The 24,000-nt window shown below is 40.2% G+C and overlaps 1 protein-coding gene across 2 annotated transcripts in view; it reads right to left on the minus strand.

The window, feature by feature from the left end:
- Positions 1-24,000, minus strand: part of TMEM178A (transmembrane protein 178A) — a 55,113-nt gene that overhangs the window by 29,358 nt on the left and 1,755 nt on the right. The window lies entirely within an intron of this gene.

Here is a 24,000-nt window from a genome sequence, read left to right on the forward strand (position 1 = left end):
ATGGGGTTCTAGAATCTCTCCACTGGACTCCTGAGTTACCACGGGGGTATTCTTAACATGGATAATTGTCAAAATCAATGTTTTTGTGTGGCTTTAAGGGTTGGAACCTCCTATTCTTTCATTTGCTGACATCACTGTTTCTTAACCACTTTTAAGTGTACAGTTCTGTGGATTAAATACATTCATATTGTTGTGCACCCGTCACCACCATCCAGCTCCAGAGCTCTTTTCATCTTGAAAACAAAAACTCTGTACACATTAAACAAAAACTCCTTATTTGCTCCTCTCCAGCTCCTAGCAACCACCATTCTGTTTCATGTCAATCATTACCTTTTGCATTCAAAAGTCAATCATTTTACTTATTCTTTCTTTCACTCATTCATTCAACAAACATTTATTTAGCACATGCCTTTTAGACAGATGATCTACTTTCTGAGTCTAGAATATGGTGCCACAAAAACTAAAAACTAACAAAATGAAACTAAACTAGAACTCTGAAATGGGGAGGGAGAAGGGGAGGAAGAGATCTCCTACTTGCCACATGATTATCTATAAACATTAATGGCTTTAGCAATTTCCCAAATTCTCAGAAAAGAGCAACTTACTGGAGAAAGGCTGCACATTTTAGCATGGGTTGGCAGTGTTCCAGAGCAAATTATCCTTAAAAATAATTACACCGTTGGTCCCTTCCAGGTGTCTTGATAGAATCTTACGTATTGAGTTACACTTTCAAAAGTTTGTTTCCTTTATGAAAATGAACTCTGGATCAAGCTGAATTGACTAATTACTACTGTATATGGTGAATAGGAAAGTGGCATTTGGCACAGCTAATTTATGAAAATATAGACAAGGGCAATAGCTCTGCTCAGAGTGTGAAAGAAATTTAAGCATATTTGCTACCATGAACAATGTTCTCATGTCCCCTTTACCAGATGGGCTGCTGGATTTATGATGGGATATGTTATAGATACATATCAAGATAAATGGAAACTAGGAGCCCCTTTCAAGCTGGACTTCAGGATCTACAGAGAGAATCTGTTCTATAGCTGGCTTGTTAACTGATAGAGTTGTATTTCTGAATTTTTATAGATTATTGAAATCAATTTCAAAAAAACAATATTGAACTGATTATGAACAATATTTTCAACTTTTTCTAAGCAATAATCAAGGTTAAGCAATGATAAAGCAAAACTGAAAAGCCTGAATTTCATTTCCTTTTACTTTTTCAGCCCACCCTCTTACAGTTAGATAGCCTGGTAAGTACCAGAGTCAAAGAAGGAAAGGGGCAATAAAGCGTACAAACTACATGTGTTATCAATTAGATGCTCCAATAAGAGCTGAGGATGGCACTCACCACCTTCCAGTGGCAAGAGCCTCATGGTAGGAAGAAGCTAAATCCCAAAGCCATTAGTGGCAGCAGCAGGAAGTGACAGTCAGGGCAGGGCCCTCTGTCTTCAGCAGCTTTTATCACTATTTCCCATGGGTCTGGTTCCTCCAACAGCTCCACAGGCATCTCTAAATCACGACCTAAGTCTGCAGCCAGATAAGCACACTTTTGAGACCATCAGAATTGCTTTAGTGTAGTTCTAGGAAAATGATAATCCTGCTTTTATTGATTATGTATGCTTTGTCCAAAGTGCCTTCTTATACATCCTTGTTAGTTACATAAGGCAGACATTCTTCCTCTTTTACAAATAAGGAAAACAAGGCATAGAGTGCTTCAATGGCCTGCCAAAGGCCACATAATTAAACAGGACTGATAATAACTTCCTAAAAGTATACTATATGCCAGGCTCTGTGCTGAGAGCTTTACTCACATTTCTCTCATCTGATAGGTTCTATTGTTACCTCTGTTTTACAGAGGAGGAAATCGAGGCTGAGAAGTTAAATAATCTGCTTACAGTCCCACAGCTAACAAGTGACATAGATGGGATTGAATTTGCATCTGCCTCCAAAATCAGTTCTTAGATATCTAAACAGACTTTGTCAGATAAGAATCACTATGACTACATCTGATCATGCCCAGTTAACCCTTTCAAGTGAACAAGGACAGAGCAGGCAGGCCTGTGTTGACACATGGCATTGCTTTTATCATATTAATCTGTACATTTCCATCCCCTGTGCTTTCACACTGATACCTTGATGCTGCCTTCTACCCACACTGAAGCAGAAACAGACTAAGGAAATCCCTATATCAAGCTCTGCATAGAAAAGCTCCTTTCCCTGCTTGCTTTTCAGGTGCCTGAACACCTGACTGGAGCTGAGGAAAACCATGAAAAGGGGCACAGAAGTGACTAGGAAGCAAGAAAAAGGTGCAGGAAATGGGGGACATGCAGGGAAGTGACTCCACCTCTCTGTAACCTCAGAGTCCTAGACATGCATGAGCCCCACATCAGGGGTGGGAGTTAGGGGTTCAATACCTGGTGAGGATAGGAAGCGAAAACCTCCTCTTGACCAAGTGGAACTGACATCTCCAGACAGAAATCTTTCTATGAGTGGGGAAAGGGGGCCCATCCCCACAGTTGCGCCTTCTAAACTGAATTCCTTATACTTCCTCCTACCTGAACATACCCACCCACCCCACATAGTTCAAACAATCCAAATAACTATCAGGTGCTTGACCCTAAAATATAAATGGACATCTGGTCCAGTTCTGACGACAGCATGAAGGGGAGGTATGATCCTCTTTCTGTTTACCACCCATCCTTATCACATCTAATCCTGACAAGGACATACAGATTTCCTGGCTGGACAGCAAGGAGAGGGTAAGACAACTTGCAAACAGTCCAGACCTGTACCTTACTACCCTACTCACTACATCTCATAATACACACACACACACACACACACACACGCACGCGCACACACATGGCGTGCACATATACTCTGCCACATTTTAGCCTACATCTCAGGCCCCCAAAACGTTTCCAGCCCTAATTTTATGTCAAGCAGCATGATGACATAGCCAACCAGACAGGAGGAAAAAAAGTGCCATTAGGCAGTTTTCCTAAGCATCCCTTAAATCAGCTATTTGGGAATTCACTGCTAAGAATCAGTGGATAGGAGGAGTTTAGAGGAACACAAAAATCAGAGGTTACCACCCAGGCCCCACTCACTCTGTCATTCACAGCTCTGCCCCCCCCATCTTCTCCCCATCCTGCCCCCAGACGCTACTGCCTACTGCACTCAGGCTCTCCCCTCTGCCACCAGCCACCATCCGTAGCCCAGAGCTGCAGCACATCAGTATTCCTATCACTCCCCTCAACCCAAGGGGAAAACATTTCAGCTGCCTTGTACTTAAGCATCACCCTTGGCACCATAAGCCAGTGCCTGTGCAAAATTGACAAGGAATATGTTGATAAGAAATGGGGCTGTTCCAAGTTTCTGAAGGATAAGTAGGTAATTAAAAGAAAAACCTAATTTAAGAGAATTCTGAAGACATTTTTAAAAACTCTCTGGCAACATCCTTTATGGATTATTCCCTTTTATCAGAACACTTCTGTTGTGTCTTTGTTTGGTATTCCAAGCCTGGGGCTGGAGAGCCACTATTCTAGGGCATCCCACAGTCCTCGCCACTACTCAAGGGTAACTAAAGAGCCCTGGGCTAGGAGGAGAAAGCCCACCTCTGTTTCCCTGCAGGGCTCAGAAGTACATGAATTTTCCAAAGTCTGAGCACCCGGCGACTTCCTGCTCAGGGCTCAGTAGAGTGCTCTCTGAGGACTGGCACCCTGGCCAGCAGCTGCCCCCATGTGTGTAGGGCAATGCAAAAGGTCTCAGAGAGCACCACTAATCACCAAGGCACGAATGTGCAGGGGTGAAATCAGCTTCAGCACTCCGTTTCTGGATGCCCCACTTCACAACCTGGCTGGTTTCAGACCCACAATGAGTCAAAACACTTCCTGAGACACACAAACAAACACAAGCTCAGCAAACTGCAGACCAGGAGGTTGTCACTTCCTCGGAGACGGCCTGGCATGTTCTTCATTCTACACAGCCTCCCTATCCTGGAGTTTGGCTTAATAATCATGGTCCTACTACCCATTAGCTAGCTTTCTACATGCAGCAAAGTTAAGTCGCTGAGTCTTAGTTAATGTGTAAAATGGGGCTGATAATATTTATCTCATTGGAATTCCAAGTAGTACAAGAGACCAGGCACTTTTTATGCATGATCACCTTTCATCCATGTTTCCTGCCTTACCTTACTTGGTCACATCTAACTTAACTAGTCTTATCTAGCCCAATTTACTGAAGAGCCTCACCTATTAGACCCTCTAATTTTCACTCAGTTCAATCCTACCTATAAAAGGAATGAAAACAAAAGCCCTACCCTCACAGAGCTTAGAATCTAGAGAAGGACAGGGGCATTATTGAAAGACTAGCACAAAGAGATGTCAAATTACAACTCTGACATAAAGGAGAAGTACTGAGTGTTCTGAAATCATAGAACAGGGTGCCTGAGCCGTAACAGGAAGAGGGCTGACATCCCCCGGATAAGCAAGATGATTCTTTAGGGCAGAAGGAAGAGCACGCACAGGGTTTTGTGGTGAGAGAGCCGCTCACTCCTGAACAGGAAGACCTGCAGGCCTGGGCTGCGGAGAGTAACAGGGCATCATGGAAGAAGTTGCTAGAAAAAAAGGAGGTGGCTAGACCATGGAGGGAATGAAGGCTGGGCTGAGACTTGCTCTCTATTGGGAACACCAATGGAAGTCACCAGAGATTATAAACTAGGAAAAGGCATGATCAGAATTGATTTTTTAAAACAAACAAAAACATTTTACTCTGGCCCCTGCATGAAGAACAGATTAGAGGGTCTGGCAGTAATATAAGGGATGGAAATATAAACAGACCAATACAAAACTGCCAAGAGAAAAAGGTTGCAGTGAGAGGAGGTTGGAGAATCCTTCCTGTGTCAGGGTCAGCCAGGTCCGGGGGCACGAGTGGGCGGCACTGGGGGGAGTAAATGGCTGTTCTAGACAGAGGAACAGCAAAAGCGAAGGTGTAGGGGACAGGGTTGTTTATAGGAACTGACAGGAGGTTCAGTATTGCTGGAGCAAAAAGCATGAGAGGAAGAGTGATGAGAAATAAAGAGCTAAGAGGAAAGGTCAACAAGGACCGGGGGGAAGACCTCCTTCCCCCACGCAACAAGGCTCCATCCAGTAAGTTATCGGGAGCTGCAGAAGGATTTAAGCAAGGAGGTGATATGATCAAGTTTATTTTAGATAGATGGTTCTGTCAGTTGGGTAAGAAAGGGATATGAGGACATATGGGAATAGGTGGCTATGCATCCACATGTTAAAATACTTTGCAGATATTAAAAATGATCAAAACTGGAAAATTATCTGGCTTAATGCTTAATGCAAAGCAGTATATTTCACACTATCTCAAATAATATGTTTGTGTATACATTAGCATAAAGACTGAATGAAAACAAATCTTTTAACAGGTTTATATAACTGGCAGGATAACAGATTATTTTTTTCCTTCTTTACAGTTTTCTGCATTTATCACAATAAGCATGTATATGTGAAAGTTCATAATCAGAAAAAAAAGATTTAAACTCCATGAAGTCAGCATGAATAGCCCTATCAAACTGATAGCAATAATTTACATTTTGATAGCACCTGATATTTAGCGACCCTAAATCTTAAACCACAAGATAAATACCATTCTATGTTCACAGAGGAGAAAACAAAAAACATGGAAGTAAAATGATTCATTTAACATGACACAAAAGGCTAGAGGCAGAAGCAGATCAGGACTAGGTAGATGCATGCACTCTTCAGCTAGTTCAGTTATTTTTGCTGAAAAGTTACTTGAACAGAACAGATCATACACAATTCAATAATTAAGATAACCAAAATAATTAGGAACAGCCCAACAGACTGCATGATTATCAGCCCAAATCAATAAAGAAGTCAATCCAAAGCCTTCAATAAATAAGGCAGGCTACATCCACTGCTACAAGAACTGTGATTCCAGAAGCCTGATCTCAAGTATGTCAGTATTTTTCTAGAAGTCAGGAAGGGGGTGATATTAGAAGCGGGGAAAGCAGAAGTTGCTTCCACATTGTGCCCATCCTCATCCACACTGATTGTGTTAAAAGGAAGGGAAAAGCTAATGCAAGTGGGACACGATCATGGCATACTTAACTCCAATGCCACAATAGGTGGCATACAGCCCTATTTCCCTAATTGCTGATCACCTCATGGCTTTTTCTCACACTTCCCTATCACTCTCAGGAACTACAAAAACCCAGTCTTAGGTGAAATTACAGCTGCATATATTAGACTGTCAGGGCTCTATCCTGCCTGGGATAAGCTCCCATCCACATCCTGGACAGGGAAGCTGTGTCCCGGAACAGCACCAGATCCGATTGCAGGGCATGTTATGTCTCTTCCGTGGGTGCCCAGAAAATGCAGCAAAGGAGAGCCCCATGTGAGACTGGCCTTATTTTTATTTATTTCTTTTAAAACTTCAGAAAAGCTTAGAGAAACCCAGTGGTATTTTTAACATGGCTTTCATAGCCTAAAATAACATTCTCGGCTTTGCTGGATGGGTGAGGTGAGACTATGGGGAGGGACGATGGAGGAGGTAGGAGGCTTCCCAAAATTGCCAGCCTTGCAGATTAAACAAGTGCAAATTAGTCAGTGTCCAGATTTATGCTGAAATGGACGATACCGTATTTTGCAAGCTAATAAAGTGGCATTTGCCTGTAAATACAGAGAAAGTGAATAACCAATTTAAATTTTCATAATCTACTGCAAGTAGTCCTGAAGATCAATAGAGTAACAATTAACTAGAAGTTCTGCATCCATGGGTCCTAATTCAACCTTTGCCACTACCATCCCCCTGTATCTGCTTTATCTTGAGGAGGTGGTAATGGGCTGTCATGTTAGAGACTGGCTGGAAAGCCCAGGCTGTGAAGAGGAGAATTGTGTGGGATGCCCCACAAATGAGATCTGCTCACACCTGTCAGTCATCTGGACACTTTCACAGACCCTGTGACCCCTTTATATTTATAAGCCCTCTTGAGGTCCCTTGGCTATGTAATTCTTGGCTGCTTTCATCCTCATTTTCTCCTCTAGGAAGGAGAGCCACAAAATTTACATCATTCTCTAAATAGGAAATGCCATATACCTTGATACTGTACTTATTAAGGGTCACTCATTGGAACACAGAAAAATATCTCAAAGGCCCCAGGCAGTGGCAATAAAGTCTCAAAGTCTTCACTAGCAGGAGTACCTCCTGAAACCTCACCTGGGAACTATCTGCCCTAACTTCACACCTAGTATCTACTTTCTTCACCTATGGCCCCCAGTTCCTGGGCCAGCAGAAGCAGCAAAGTGGAATATTCAAAGGGACAGCCAGAGGCAGACAACAGAAGCAGAAGGATACGATATTTAGCAAGGCAATAAGCATTTTAAAAAATCAAAACAACACAAGCTTTTTAAAAAACACACACACATAGTAAACTGCATCATTTAGTTTTAAGGCAAATAGTTCTACAAACCTCTGCATTCCCTAAGGGAACCTAGGCATTACATCATAGTTCACACTGATAACCTTGAGTCATTAAGCAAAAGTTAAAATTAGCGGTCTCTGTTTCAGAAGGCAGACATGTGCATAATGCACTGAATGAATATATTCATCCAGTTAGATAAATACAAGTTTTGATGCACAGAGAGGTAGGTTTTAGCTATTTGGAAAATTCATTCTGTACTTCCTGATGCTCCAAGTAAGTCATAAAATATAATAATAAGGTAAACTGTTAGAAAGCATGAAGTCTGACCCTTCACTTTTAAAATGAGAAACTGAGGTCTAGAGAAGTTGAAATGACTTGCCAATGTCCCACAGGGAGCAGGAAGAGCCAAGGCCAGGCCTACAGCTCCTGGTTCTCAGGGTTCCTATTCCTCTCCCACTGGAGTACATGAACACCATCTCCACTGCAGACAGGTAGTAACTACCAGCAGTTCCAATGTTATTGTCCTGATCACATACACTTAGTCAGGAAACATGGCTCCTTTCTCCCTTTGTAAAAACTGCTCTGAGTTATGTGAGAGAAAGTTGCTGTGTAAATTTAAGGTGCTTTTTCTTTTATTCCATGACTAATGCAGTCATCATATGGCTACTACAGAATAATTTCAGTTTTCTAGTTCATAATCTCCCATGGATTTTGTAAGACTCTTCCCTAGTGTAACTGTTAGTAGAATGAAACAAACAAAAATCCCAACAGAATAAAAAAAAAAATTCTAAGAAACATATTTTCAAATCAAGACGCCAATTCGAAGACCAATATGTGATGGTCCTCATCCACGGAGGTGTCTCTCTCCCCCTTTCCCATCACTGTCCAGTACAGTTCTATTAAGCTATATTGAACACTTTCATTTTTCTCCCCTTAATCTTTTAAGTCTTCCAAATGACCAAAACGCTTATGACAGGGCAAACATGAGGCGGTATGCTCAATACCTTAGATCATATACATTCTGTCTTCTGGAAGTCACACTGTGGCTCTCTCAATAAGAATCAGCCTGATCCCGATGGAGATGACACAGATCTCTTGGCGTGTCTACCTAATGTCTGCTTTGTGTGGAAGGATTTAAGTAAAAACAGGTCCTATCAAGCATCAGAGGTTGAGTAGCAGATCTGCCATTATTAATCATTGCCACGTATGACTAAAGAGGTTTACCTAGATATGTCCTTTCATCAGTATAAAGGAGGAAATTGGGGGTCACAGAGAGTCATGTCATGTTCAAATTTCTTGAATAGGGCTTTGAATAAAATTAACTATTATCCCAATTGCAATATGTGGCAAGCTACCTAGAAATAACAAGGAAAAAAAAGGAAGAAATTGAAATGAATAATCAAGATTCATAATACAAATTAAAGTGATTAAGTATAACTTCCAGGTATTTAACACAGAATTATTAAATTTAAAAAGCACTATCTAAAACTTTTGAATAAAATGAAGCACAATTATAGACTTCTCTTTGCCTTCACATGAATTATGAGTATTAAATACTCTCATGAAGCAAAGAAGGAATAAACCTAGAATGTTTTTCCTGTTGAAACAAAAAGAAGAGCATGGTTTTTTTTCTTTCATCAAAATCTTTTTAAAACTTCTTCAAAGAAATTTAAAATGGGCAATTAAGGCAAAATTTAAATTATACTAAGCAGTTTTCTAAAGGGTATACTCCTTTTGCATTCTCTACTATGAACTCTAATTCCCGTTCCTGACACCAGGTGTAACTTATTATCGATTCCCTATGAAATCAAGAAAAAAATTATAAATTATACAGTTGAGTCCTTCTAACCAAATGGTAAATGTTGCTCCAACAGAACAGAATTCCTGGAACGATAGAAAAGTTCCAATTTCTCCTTTGAATCCCTCAGGAAATGAAAAAGAAAATTAGCAATAAGAAAGCATGTCACATTCAAAACAGCAAATAAAAGCTCTGTGAGTGAACAATTTGAAAACAGAAAAAGGCCCTTAAACTTGGGCTGTCCTAATGCTTACCCACTTCTAGAGAGAACTGACCTTTTCCCATCCTGACACTTTGCTGAGTTAATTAAGCTGCTGTTTTCTAGGCATCTTATAATTACAGCTGGTTAAAGCTACAAGAGACCAAACAGGTTACACGAATCCAACCTCCATATTTACATACGAGAAAATCAAGATCTGAAGAGGTAAGGTCACTTGCCCAAGGTCACATAGCTAGCTAAGAGCAGAGTGAAGAACATGCCCCAAATCTCCAGTCTCCTGTCACCTCAATAAACTGCAAAATAAACTTGTTAGGAGGAAGATTGCTTCAGAATGCCAGTAAAACCACTGGTCTCTTGGAGAGCCACCTCTGCTTGAAGAGCCTGAAGAGCACCCTCACACCCCACGTGATTCTCCAGGCTTTTTTCAGCATACAGAAACCTCCCTAGTAGCAAGTCTGACACAGCAGCAGAATGGTTCAGCGAAGAGCCTGATGAAGGACAGCAACCAAGATTCTTTCTTGCAGCAACTCATTCCAGCTATTCTGCTTTCTGATCAAGGAAAGTATGTAACTGGAGTTGCAACCATTTTACTGGAAAAAGAATATTTAATAAACCAAAATAGAAAAAGGACATACATAGAATGAACCTGGCAAAGGATGACCAATATATTGAGTTCCCGTCTTCTGAAAACTGCCCTACTAGGTCCTGTGAAAGAACAGAGACAAAGGAAGAGTTTCTTGAAGGTAGTGACTTCCTATGGAGATAAGTAGAGAGAGAAGAACACCTACATAATGATATAATCCTTCTATTAAGGATTAAGAACATTTTATGAGGAAAATCTCCATAAAGATGCACACTTTGTTAGTTATACACTCATTTTTTTTGGATACTTCAAAAATAAAAGCATATAATAAATGTTGGCATTTTACCCATCTACTACTATTACTACTTTTTTTTTTTAACACCAAGTACCTTATTTTCTTTGGATTAATAATTAGTGTCTTAGTCTTTGAAAACTGAGAATAATTCTCACTTCTCCTGTCCTTGAATTGAACAGCAACAACAAAAACACTGAAGTGGGTGAGAAGAGAGTGGGTCAGATATGACCGTGATTTGAATCAATCTAAGGCAAATTTCAACAACCATTCTATGGCAGATCGCCATGTGCCCAGTACTAACCTGGATGGTATCCATCCCTGGCCTTAAGGCAGGATGTAAAATTAACAAGGAAACCATACAGTACAATGTAGAAAGTGCTATCATAAAGGTATTTATAAAGTACAATGGCATCCCAGTTAATATAGCAATTAATTCTGCAGGGAATGAGAGAGGGGCTGAGGACAGAGGCAAGGAAAGCTAGAGAGGAAATAAGAATAGCACTAAGCTTTCAAGGAAGAGTAGATGCTGTCCAGATGGACAAGAGAGGATGGTATTCAGGCAGAGGAAGCAGTATTCACAATGACACAGAGATACGAAAGTGCGTGTGTATTGAAGGACTAGACAATGACCTGTGTGACTCGATCCTAGATTTCATGCAGAAGTAGCTGGGTACACAACCAGAAACGTAGCTGGAGCCACATGGTAAAAGATCTTTTGTGACCTGCTAAATTCAGACTTGTAGCTGTAGGCACTCGGAAATGATCAGAGATTTGGGGTTTTTTTGTTTACATCTTAACTAAAGTGTACGATTTAGTGACATTTAGTACATTGTGCAATCACTCCCAATATCTATTTCCAGAACATTTTCACAAACCTAAAAGAAAATCACTTACCCGTTAAGCAGTCACTCCCTATTATCCCCTCCGTGTTTTCTGTCTCTGTGGGTTTGCCTAATCTGGATATTTCATAAACAAAATCATACAACTTACCGCCTTTGGTGTCTGGCTTCTTTCACTGAGCATAGTGTTTTTAAGGTCCATCCATGTTGCAATGTGTGTCAGTATTTCATTCCTTTTTACGGCGGAATAATGTTACATTGTATGGACATACCACATTATCTTATCTATTCATCAGTTGATGGACATTTGGATTGTTTCCATATTTTGGCTATTGCAAATAGTGCTGTTGTGAACATTTATGCACAGTGTTTTTGTCTGAGTATCTGTTTTCAACTTTTGGGGGTATATACCTACTAGTGGAATTGCTGGGATATTTGGTTCTTCTATGTTTAACTTATTAAGGAAGCCATCCGATATTTTTAGTTAAAGGAAAGACATAAGATTGTATTTGAGAAAGCTAAATGTACCTAATGGATATTTAAGGAAACAAGATCTATAGAGATGGTTCCCCGAAGATCCACCAAATAGTTGCTCATCTGTTCCTTCCTGCCTTCCTTCTTGGGCTTCCTATCTCCTTTCCTTTCTCTCCTGCCTGCTTGCTTGCTTTTTTCTTCTCGTCGAACCTACAAGTTGGCATGCAATATGGTGGTCCAAATATATGCCCACCCACATACCTTGTGGCTTTACACCATCTTCTGAGGCTTCTGTGCTAAAATCCTGCTAGCTCAGCCCATCTGTAACAGTTCAGATTGTTTTCTTGCTTCATAATTCCTGCTCTGAGGAAGTATCAAGCTGTAATAAATAGGTCTCTCGGTGTCGAATGAGAGGTCCAAGAGGAGCCTAGCACAGGAAACCTGAGGTTTGCTGGAAGGGTTTTGACTTGAACATTCTTGCTGAGATGACCAGGGTCCATCCCACTCATCCAAACACAGAAACATATACTGCTTAACAACTGCTTCCTCCCCAGGTCTTCCAGCTTGTCATTTCAAAAGCTGATGATTCTTCACAGAAATTTCAAGGATAATGAAAGCCCAATACAGACATGAGTTAAGTGGCTTTTCTTTAAATTAGAATTGGTTAATTTCTAATTTTGAACACGTGCCACTATCAACACACCAGGACATTGGCAATAGCAAGGAGGATTTGCTGATTTTCTTGTTCAAAGTTGTTATATTTATAGATGCACTGGGAAGTTGTAATCATGGTCACTCAGTTGCCAAAGGATAGAAATGAAATATGTTGTTGTTGTTTTCCTCCAAGAAATCGAGAAGTTAAAAAAAGTCATAGCCTGGCTTGAACGGATTCTATAAATGAACCTGGCTTGAGGAGTGGGGGTGAAGGTAGATGTTCAAAAAAATGCTCTCCATGAAGCTCTTCTTGGGAGGCACTGAACATCCAGGGGTGGGGGGATGGGGACGAGAGTAAGGACAAAGGCTGTACATCTAGGAAGCACTTGAAGCACCAAGCTCACCAATCCAATGTGTATTAAATTCATAGCAACTGCACCTTCTGATCTTAGAGTACATTAATATTCCCTAGAAAGTACAATTTTGAACATTTTACCTTCCATTTTAAAGTGCAATTGTAAATAAGCCTCCTTAGAACCAACCATGCAATCTCTGAGTCTCTAGAGATTAAAGAGACTCAAACAGCTCTTCAAAAAGAAAAGCACAGGGCTTTCAGGGCACTTCCATGTGTCTATTAGGGCAGTATGTGGAGAAAGTGGTAGATCTGGAAAAGCTGGAAGGAAATCTGAGTTCTCTTCTCAGTCTTCTCCTACTATGGAATGACCATAGGCAGGATGGGACTGCCACCTGAACACACCTGCTGCTTCAGGCTCTATCTTGTGTGGCTCTCTGGAGCCCCTCTTCTGTGGCTGACCAAAGCCAGATTTTGTTCAGGTGTCAGCTAGCCAAGTGCTTCCTGGGGAGACTGGGCCCTTTCTCCAGCCCCAGGGCTGAAGCTTGATTGGTCTAAGAAAATCATGGTCCATTCCACTTGCCGGGCATTGCTTTAAGAGTGGTCACGTGACATAATTCTGGCCAGTGAGACCTGTGGGAAGTCTGCTGGATGACTTCTGGGAAATTACATTTATTGTAAAAGAAGACATCGGAAAAAGGGGCCTGGCTTCTTCTGTTTCCTAGCTCACTCACAGAATTCACAACTAGCAACTCACAAAACTGTCATGACCAGGTAGAGACATGGCTCAAGACAAAACTGCCTACCTTGGGTCTGCTAAAGCCCAAAAGCATTGAATCTCTTTAATTAACTAGCCACATGCAGGCTTTCTCCAAACTTCCTGTTACACAAGATAATACATTTTCCTTGTAGGCTAAGCCATTTTTATTTGGGTATTCTATTATTTGGCACTTAAAGGCCCACCCAAGTGAGTGGATAAATGTTTATCAAGCACTTTATCAACTACATATTTTAAAATTACACCCACAACCCAAATTATAATGTTTCATATCTGATAAGAAATACTGCTGTATCTGACCTTGTTTAGAAATAACTATAATCCCAACACTGGAAGGCTGAGCTGGGAGGATCGCTTGAGGCCAGGAGTTTGACACTAACCTGGTCAACAAAGCAAGACCCTGTTTCTACAAAAAAATTTAAAAAGAAAAGTAGCTAGGCATGGTAGAGCATGCCTGTAATCCCAGCTACTCCAGAAGCTGAGGTGGGACAATCACTTGAGCCCAGGAGTTTGGGGCTGCAGCGAACTATGATCGCACCACTGCACTCCAGTCTGGACAACAGAATGAAACCTTGTCTCTAAAAAAGAAAATCGTTTTTAAGAAATAAATAACAACTCCAGAAGACTACATGTATGGACGAATACCTGACCAGGAAAAAAAAAAATGTCTGGCATTTTAACCTGTAAGTACAGCCAGAAGAATGTGAAAACAAGAACTGTGTGATAACTTAGAAATAAAAACATGCTCTAAAAAACACCCATGCCACAAATTTCCAAAATTACAATCTGGGGCCTATTAGTAAGCAGCACTCACTTTCCCCCGTGGCATCATCAAAATATTACTGCAGAATCATCAGTATCGGTGGTTAAGTGAACAGGGAACTACTCTGTTTCACGCCTCTCAGTGGCTCTCAGACCTATTTATTTCAGTAACTGTCACATTTGTATGGCATACAAAACTGTGCCCTTTTATAACCTCTCCTGTCATTATTTTTTAACTTTCCCAAATCAGATGTGTTGGGACCTGTTCAGAGGACTAGTAGGTAATGAGTTATTTATACAGCTGCCAATTTTCCAAATCAGTGGTGGTGCCTAGACATGACTTTGGGGGACTGAGCACCCATCCTTCAGCTCCCCATATACCCCCGACACTTCAAAATGCACGATCTGGATGAAGCCCCCACCCCTACATCTCCTAAACAAAAATCAAAAGGCCTGCTCCTTCCAAGCAATATATTCTGTCTTATAAATTAAAACCCATTTGAGATTATGCTGATAATAGCATCCCCCTTGCTCACAGGCATTCTGATAATATGGTTTCAGAGAGAAATGAAGGCAGTTAGAGCTGCTATGCCAGGTTTTGTGGGTAATTGACAGGAGTCTGTAGCCCAAGTGCAAATCACCTATCACCCACATTATAGTATAAAAATCAGGTAAGAATCACTGCTTGAAATTCCTTTCAACTCTAGGAATTTTTTATTCTACACATGCTTATTTTCCTCCTACCAACTTGAATTTCAGAAAGAAAAGGTAACCCTTGAGGAAAAAAAAAAGAGAGAAAGGAATACAAGACTTTGATGCTTCTTCAGTGGGTATCTTCTGGCTGGATTTTATCTTGTACTGCTGTATAGTAAACAGTTTCTTTGTGTCTTTTTTGCTTGTTTCAAACACCTGAAGAAAAAGACAAATTTTTTTAACTTTTATTTTTTATTTTGTTTTTCCATAAGTTACTGGAGTACAGGTGGTATTTGTTACATGAGTAAGTCCTTTAGTGGTGATTTGTGAGATTTTAATGCACCCAGCACCCGAGCAGTAAACACTGCACCATATTTGTCGTCTTTTATCCCTCACCCCCTCCCGCACTTCCTCCCAAGTCCCCAAAGTCTATTGTATCATTCTTATGCCTTTGCATCCTCATAGCTTAGCTCTCAATGATCAGTGAAAACATACAACATTTGGTTTTCCATTCCTGAGTTACTTCACTTAGAATAATAGTCTCCAATCTCATCCAGGTCACTGCAAATGCTCTTAATTCATTCCTTTTCCTGGCTGAGTAGTATTCTACTGTGTATCTATACCACAGTTTCTTTATCCACTCTGATTGATGGGCCTTTGGGTTGGTTCCATGATTTTGCAGTTGTGAATTGTGCTGCTATAAACATGCACGTTCAAGTATCTTAGAAAAAGACAATATTTTTAAGAACCGTTCATGTTGGCAGTCAGTGTTGCTTTTCCCGCCACTCTTTAGTTCAGCCTATCTCTTTGTTTTTCCAATACTTGTAAGTTGTAGCTTCCTTCAACCAAACTTCCATTGTCTGAATACCAAGAGAAGTTTTCCTACAATGTGTTAGATGCTAAGGATTAGATCACCTGGAATAAATGGTCCTTGAGTATCAGTGGCATAAAATAGATACTGAGCTCCAATTGCCATAGGTTCAGTTGTTCCAATTGGCCATTATAAGTTTTTTGCTCCCCCCACCCTACAGCTTATCTTCTGCTATGTCAAATTGTGGCTGTGATCGTCTGTTTCATACTTTTTAAATCATATGACACATGATTGATGTTGTTGTTTTTCCTGAATAGCTCATTGAATAATATTTAACAGGATGCACATACTTAAAATTCTAATTGTAAATATTACTGTAAGCAGCTTTCAAAATTGTGAGAACTTAAAAAAAGGCGTTGAAACTCAAGTTAACCAGCAGCCTGCCCCCACTCACCTAGACCCCCTTCGTCACTGCTCTGGGTATAGTTAGGGAAAGCACATTCCCATGGGACCTGGAGGACTTAACACCCCTGTTTTTCACTAAGCAGCCTCCTATTTTTAAAAAAAATCATTTTTAACATTTGTTGATGATTGTTGAGTGAAGCAAGTGCTCACATCCCCCACACCAAATAAAAATTCCTTGAAATGTAGACAAAAGAGATCCAAGCCTAATATAGCCTCCCATCCACCACTGCCCCTACCCTGCTAGTTCTGCTGTAACAGACCTTAAGAGTGCAAGTTAGTACTTATTTGCAAGGCAGATGGAAGCATAGTGTGGGTTTGCATTTGAGTGACCTGTTGTAAAGAGACAATTAAGCCTTCTGGAATTATCTGTACACTCAGAATTTCCTACTTACATTTCTGGAGTCTCTTCCCTATCTATAGAATGTCAAATCACTTGGTGAAACCAAAAGGGAATATATTACATCCTTTAGGTTCTTAGGGGAAAAATGAGTTGATTGATTTTTACCTATGAACAAAATATTAAAAAGTCTGAACACTGGAGGACATCCAGCAAGTTATAGAAAATAATTCAGTGTGTCTTCAGTAATTAAAGATAACAGAAACTAAAATATGCTTTGTATTGTCCCCCTTTGTTCACTTGCTAATGCATTCCCTGATGGGTGTCCCCATGACGTTACTGTTGGGTCTGCAATCAGCTCTCTGGCGGAGTTGCAAGAAAGATGGAGTGCAGCATGTAGTTTCCCGTGACTCTGCAGCAAACAAAGGCTGTCAGCTTCATGACGACGGCCGAGGCGGACTCTCTCATGCTCCAAGAAGTTCAGTTGCATCCTTTTAGTTATGAATAAAACTTGCAATAAAACAGATTAATCACTGCAATCACTTTTAACCACAGGGAAACACTATGACAGAGTAAAAAATAGACTGTCATAAATTTTGCCAGTTTAAGAAGATAAATTCCACTATTCACAAATTTCTTTATTTTGATAAAAATCTTTATAATTAGCTTTGCAAAGCTTTACACAATATCAATGGTGTGGGTTTTTAAAAAGAAATAGTAACTGTAGAAAAAACAAAATTGTTTAAACCTAAAGATATGATCTTATCTGAACTACCCCCAAATACTGAGCTGTTTTACTCCAAAGGAGACACATTTGCTATTTGTATTATTTGCCAATCCTCCATTTTCGCTGGTTTCAGCTTTTTTCTTCCATCCCATCATTGCTATTGGGTGGGAGTGGGAAATGAAGAGGCTGACCAGATCAAATCTGATTTTATTTTTATTCTTTTAACCAGAAAATAATATAAGAAAATGGACCACAGATGTGCACACAATCGAGAATCAAATGACAGTGGAATTTCCCTGAATGATAAGGTAAACAAGGAAAGGTAGGCTCAGGGCATGAAGAGATGGACAATCTGAGGTCGTGGTTTGCTGGCATGAATGATCTGTGATTATAATCTGAAAATCTGTGATTATATAATCTGTAATTATAATCTGATTATCTGGAGCACACAGCACCACAGATGTACACAAAGATGAAAGCAGAGTTCATTCTTGGTAACTGTTGGGAAAATCCTGTGACCCACCTCAATTCCTTCAATGTTCCCATCCCCTGGCATTTCACACTTAGCACTGACATTTTCTCAATGGAAAGGAATGTCTAGACGCTCCTCCAACAAAAGCTGATCTTTTATAGCAATCGAGGACACTCGTTGGGTGAGGGAAACCCAGTGGCTCACACCTGTAATCCCAACACTTTGGGAGGCCAAGGCAAGAGGATATTTTGAGACCAGGAGTTTGACACCAGCTTGGGAAACATAGCAAGACCCCATCTCCACAAAGTTTTTTTTTTTTTTTTTTAATCAGCCAGGTGTGCTGGCACACACCCGTAGTCCCAGCTACTCAGGAGGCTGAGGTGTAAGGATCACTTGAGCCCAGTTCAAAGCTGCCGTGAGCTATGATCGTGCCACTGAGCTCTAGCCTGGGTGACAGACAGAGCAAGACCCTGTCTCAGAAAAAATAAAAAATGAAAAAAGAACACTTGCAATTATAATTATGAGCAGTCTGACTGATGGGGTTCGAGGGCTGTTTTTGCTATCTGAAGAAGAAAAATCAGTAGCTAAGGAAAAAAACCACAGCAACTCGGGTATAATTGGATGTGAACTTTCTATGACATAGCAAACTCTTCCTTTTTTTCCCCTCAAGGCCATTGCTAAATGTTATCCATGAAACATAGTGAATGAAAATGTCATTGATTCTGGCAATTTTGATCACAAGCCACTTAAAGTACCATCCACTTTTGTGTTTATAAATTACTTTTAAAAGACAATTCCTGTGTGCAGATAGTAAGAACGGAAGCGAGTATCTTCTTTTGATGGCAGAGTGGCAAGAATTTAATTTCTATTCAAGATAACCTTCATGATGTTAGCAATAGAATGTGTTGAAACATTGAATATCACACTTGGGTATGTTCAGCCTCAGCACACTGTGGAACAAGCTAAAACTACAAATCTAGTCATTAAGAGTTGTGTAGTATGAGCTAGCAGTTGTTTAATCAAAAAGGGCTCATTTAATACTGTGCCTAATGTCAGAATTGATACAGAAATAAAATGCATCTTCTTCTCTCCCCTGTGCAAGATAAATGTGTGTGATATAACAGCGCACTGGGATACCCGCCATGAATTTCAGCTGTGATAGGAAAAATCCCTCCTCCTCTGCTCAGATGAGAGACTTGGCTGAGCAGTGAGAGAAACAGTCTTGAGAGTGGGGTGTGTACATGCCAGGGGTGCACATGAAATTCTCTGGACAGTGGCATGAAAATGGTTGAACTTCTATTTATATCTAGGTATTACCACCTCCCTTCAAAATTTGCTTTTGCCTGTTTTATGATGTATGTATCAGCACAGTCTATGCACATAATTTTAAAATGAATAAACATAAATCACAGAGTGATGCCCAAAAGAATTTCAGAGACTATTCGCCTTGAGAAGTAAAAAGGGAAAGAAAAACGAAGTCTTAATCATATCCCCAGAACCCCCAAAACTGAGGAATCTCTTTTACCAGCAGCATCTTTTAACCCAGGAGAAGGTCTGAGAACAATCTGTGAACCACTGGGTCAAGAAGGAGAAACGGTGCTGGTTTCTCAGCTTCCCTAGATATATCTGCTCTTGGAAGATAATTATTCTAACACAAATTATACTTTGGTCTACAAATGAGCTGAAGAAAATCATCAATCTATTTCTGTGTCAGGTAGAACTTGGTGGGTCCTGTGCAGACTATTAATTTCATGGGAAATAAGCAACAGGAGAGGCAGATAAATCATGAGCAGAGTGAAAAGCAGACCCAGTGAATTCCTACCAAATCTCTTACTTTGCTTTTCTTATAGAGAACAAAATGACAACGTATTTACGACCCACTGTCTTTGATATCTGTTTATCTCATTAGAGGAAAAATGCTTCTGCAACTACAAGAGCATGTTCTATTCCAAGTTTCAAGAATTCAAACCCAGATGATTTATACAGGTCAGCATTGTGCATACAGCCTTATAATCTTCACATTTCTGAAATCCTATCATCTTTAATTTTATAAAAACAAAACACAACATTAATTTTCTGTTTTTATTGCAGATAATATGTAAAATTAGAATTTCATTGACATGCACAAAGTATATATAATAGAAAATAATGTTAATTGTTTTTAATGAAAATGTTTCATTAAAAAGTAAAGTTAAGGCTAGTGTGAATAGCTGAACTTCTAATGTCATTTCTATGACTCTGATTTCTCTTCAAAATTGATTGAAACATATATACTGCACTTGGGAGAGAACAGCTAGGAGTCACCTAAAGGATGCTGCATGTGATCACTCTGCCCTGCATTTTCTGTCATTTACCCACCAGTGCTATCAGCCATCCCAAAGTATTCTCCCACCCTGGTCCTATGACCTACTAAGAGTAGTTATAATATAATTCACTAGAAAATACAAACTCCACTCCTTGAAATAAACTCTATGAAGGCCGGGATTTTTATCCATTTTATTCACTCCTGTATCTTCTACACCTGGTACAATAACCAACACTCCAATATCTATTTGTTGAATGAATAAATGGATGAATGAATGAAGAACTATCTTTAGGTCACTTGTCATTTCCTGGCATCCTTTTATAATCCATGACACACTCACTTACCTTACAGATTTTTACACCTAAAGACTTCTTTCAGATCCAGCCCCCCACATTCCCAGTGCCACAGAGGTACTTGAAGCCCTAAGCTTTAAGTCCATTTTGTTCAACTATTCCAGCACTCAAATCGCTGGGTGAAGGCTGATTTCATTTGCATACTTTTCCAAGTCAGTCCTTACTTGGACCAGCAGAGCTTCCTCAGCATCAAAAGTTAGCCAGTGTTGCAAGAATGGCATATATGGAAGACTAATCTAGAGTCAACTGACCAACTCAAACACAAAAGAACCCCCATGTGTTTAGCCAAAATCTTCTAGCATTACCTTGCACATAATAAGCTTCTAATGGGCATTTACTGAATTGGATAGTAAGTATGGAAATACAGTATGAATGTAATGTCTCTAAAGCATTTGATAAGTTATCATGTTATCCCAGTGAACAAGATAGTGAAATGTGGATTGGTCAATATAATGCTGTTAAGAGAACTTGCTGCTAGAAAAATAACTATGTTTAAACTATGCTGGCAAATATTTTGTTTTGTTTTATTTGTCAGTCTGGTAGAATAGCATAGGGTTCTAGTCTTGGTTCTTAATGAGCATATCAATAACTTTACCTCCATTCTTTCTGAAGGTTCTGGCTAACGGTCAAGCCTAGACCATTCCAGGCTCTGGGCTAGATAGAAGTGAACTAGCATCATAATGAGAGTGTAAAAACAAGAATTTGATGATTCTCCCAAATACTTGACCCATTGAGATAAATGCTTTTCTAGCTCCAGTGATTTCTCTTAAGTAGACTAATATTATAGAGCCTTGCATATTTCTAAATTAATCTCTTATTGCCCACATTGCATGTTTCTATCCCCTGTACATCTCTCAGAAATATATCTCTCTTGTCTTGCCTCCAGTAATAGGAAATGTAAATAATTCCTATTATGAGAATGTTTTCCATATTATCAACTCTACATTTTCTTCCCTGCACTCCTCATTTAACTCCTAGCTTTGCCCTCTAGGTCCACGGGAGAAAATGCTGACATCTTTGCCTCTCAGAAACTAACTAAGCATGCCAGGCAGTTCTTGAGCCCTTTTTCCACCCCTCCCCACACTCCCATCTGAATACACTTTCTTCATTTCCTACAATTAAAATTTCTAAACGATGCTAAGACTCATAAACAAGGTAACTCATAGAAGAAAGAATAGAACTTGGGACTCTAGTTGCTCAAATTTTAAAATTAGATATAGTGTTAATTTCTAGTTTTATAAATGGCTCATTTAAGAAATTCATACCACAGCCACTAATGTCAGATGCCAAAACAAAGGTGATAATGTTTGCCTAATATGGGTGCCAAAATCATCTTTGAGACAGGAAAATGTTAGTGACATTTTCTTTTCTCAAATTATTCATAGACTCAGAATTTTAAAGCTGCTCTTGTCACCCATACATTTCACAGATGATGAAACTGAGATCTAGAAGAATTATGTAACTAGCCCAAGGTTGGTTAGTAGCAACATTACAAGGCATTTCTGGACATCTCCCAAACAACAAATTATGATCCTATAATGTACCAATGCCTGTTCTTTCCTCCAAACTCCTCATTTCTTAATAGCATTGGCTCATTAACTTTGCAAGAAGCTAAATTTACATTGTTATTAATTATAACAATGACAGATACGCGAACTAGAAATTTCTGTAAAGAATAGTCATCCCTCCTAATAATACCACAGACAAGGAAACTGAAGGCGAAGAAGGCCTTGATACTTGGAGAACACACTGCAATTTAGCAACAGAGCCAGCAATGGGCCCCATATCTTCTGTTCACAACCTAGAACTCTTCAGTGTTCTACACAAAAGATTAGCTAAACACCATCAATATTACAAATCTGAGATTGTTTTCATCTAAAAATAGGCATTCGTGACTGGGAAAATCTAGTTCTTTTAACGAGTATATGAGTTCTGTCTTACGGAAGTACTGGGCTAGACAACCATTTGTCAGAAAGATTGTAGAAGGCAGTTTGAACAACCAGTAGAGGTTCAACTTCAATGACCTCTAAAGTCCTTCCACCTCTATTATTTGACCCTGGACTGCCCCGGAACTGGCACCTCAGTTAGCCAGGGCATTTCCAGAGGCATTGTGCAATATCCTGTGGGGGTCCCCTCTTCTACTGTAGGTTGGACTCTGCCCTGCTGTTTCAGGCATTGCTCTATATCCAATTTACATGCAATCAAATACTCTAAGCATAGAAAGTGTAAGGAAATGCAGTTCTGTCATTTCCAAAGACAGACTACACTGCTTAGCTTTCAAAATCGCCTTGCCTAAATGAGCACTCCATAACTGAGCCTCCACATTCAGCTTTTACAGTTTGTTCATGTACTATGCTACTATCAGAATTAATTATGCAGCATCTTCATGAGGAGAAATCAGATTTGGATGCAAGTTAGGACAGAAAAGAAAATGGTGCACTTCCCAAAGGGAGATTTTACTGTATCTGATTCCCCCAAAAGTGCTGGAGTCCTTCCACACACGGACAGATTTTGGATGGCAGTCCCCAGCTGAGTTAGCCATGGGAAGGAGGAAGTTGACATGTTTGAGAAATGAAGAATCCGCCAACTAACAAGACTCTGAAGGCCAACACATTATTAACCCCCTCCTTTCTATGTCATTCCATTCCAGGCTGTAACTCAACACGAATCTGTCCGTTTGTTTTCCTGATGGCTACTAAATATTAAAATGTGCTGATTTTGGACTTTTTCTCTTTTGGCATCATGAGTCCAAGAGAAGAGATGTTGATTTTTTTTTTCATCTCAAAGGGGAAAAAAATACATTGAGTCAAGTTCCGAAAGTTAAAGGAAGCTTCACAAATTGTCACACTGAATATTTTTACATGAACGGGATTACCAAAAAAAAAAAAAAATCAAACTATCTAATAGCATTCACAGAAGCCAGGTGTTGCACAGATTTCAGAAGAACAAATTGATGCTCTGCAACTCAGTGCCAAACAAAACAAACAACAGAAACAACCTGACAAGATACCACAAACAGAAGACAGAGTGATAAGCAGAGATTGAGTGCCTAAATCTGGAAAGCTCTAGTTTAAAGGGCGAGGATATTTTCTCTCCTCAGTGCCTGGACAGCGAGGAGATTGGGGGTATGGGGTCCTCAGGAAGGTTGGAAAGCAGTGTCCTATCTGCCTTGGGCAGCCTCCACCAGCCAACGATTGGTCTCTGAAGTCTAATCCACACACACCCTGCACTTCAGGGGTATGAAGGAAGGTTCCAGGGCCTCCTTCGCTGCCCATCAGCCCCGCCAGGCTGGGATGACCACATCAGTTCCGTCTGACACCAGCATCCGCACAATACAGGGAAAGCCCCTTCCCCCTCTTCGGAGGTTGGCACCACTTTTCTTCCAAACGGTATTTCCAAAAGGAAAGCACAACTTGAAGGAAGGAGCCCGGTTGAGAAAAGTCGAGTCTTTGACGGTTAGTCCCCCTCACGGGGAGCAGCGTCAAGAAAAGACACACATGTCAGGCAGGTGTACAAAGGCAGAAAAGGACGGGGAGAGAGAGAGAACCGGGGAATGGGAGGCGAAGGCAGGAAAGAAGGAGACAGAGGCGGGAGGTGCGGCACGGACTTGAAAGGACGCG

This window comes from Nomascus leucogenys, chromosome 19 (assembly GCF_006542625.1).
Source record: "Nomascus leucogenys isolate Asia chromosome 19, Asia_NLE_v1, whole genome shotgun sequence".
NCBI lineage: Eukaryota > Metazoa > Chordata > Mammalia > Primates > Hylobatidae > Nomascus > Nomascus leucogenys.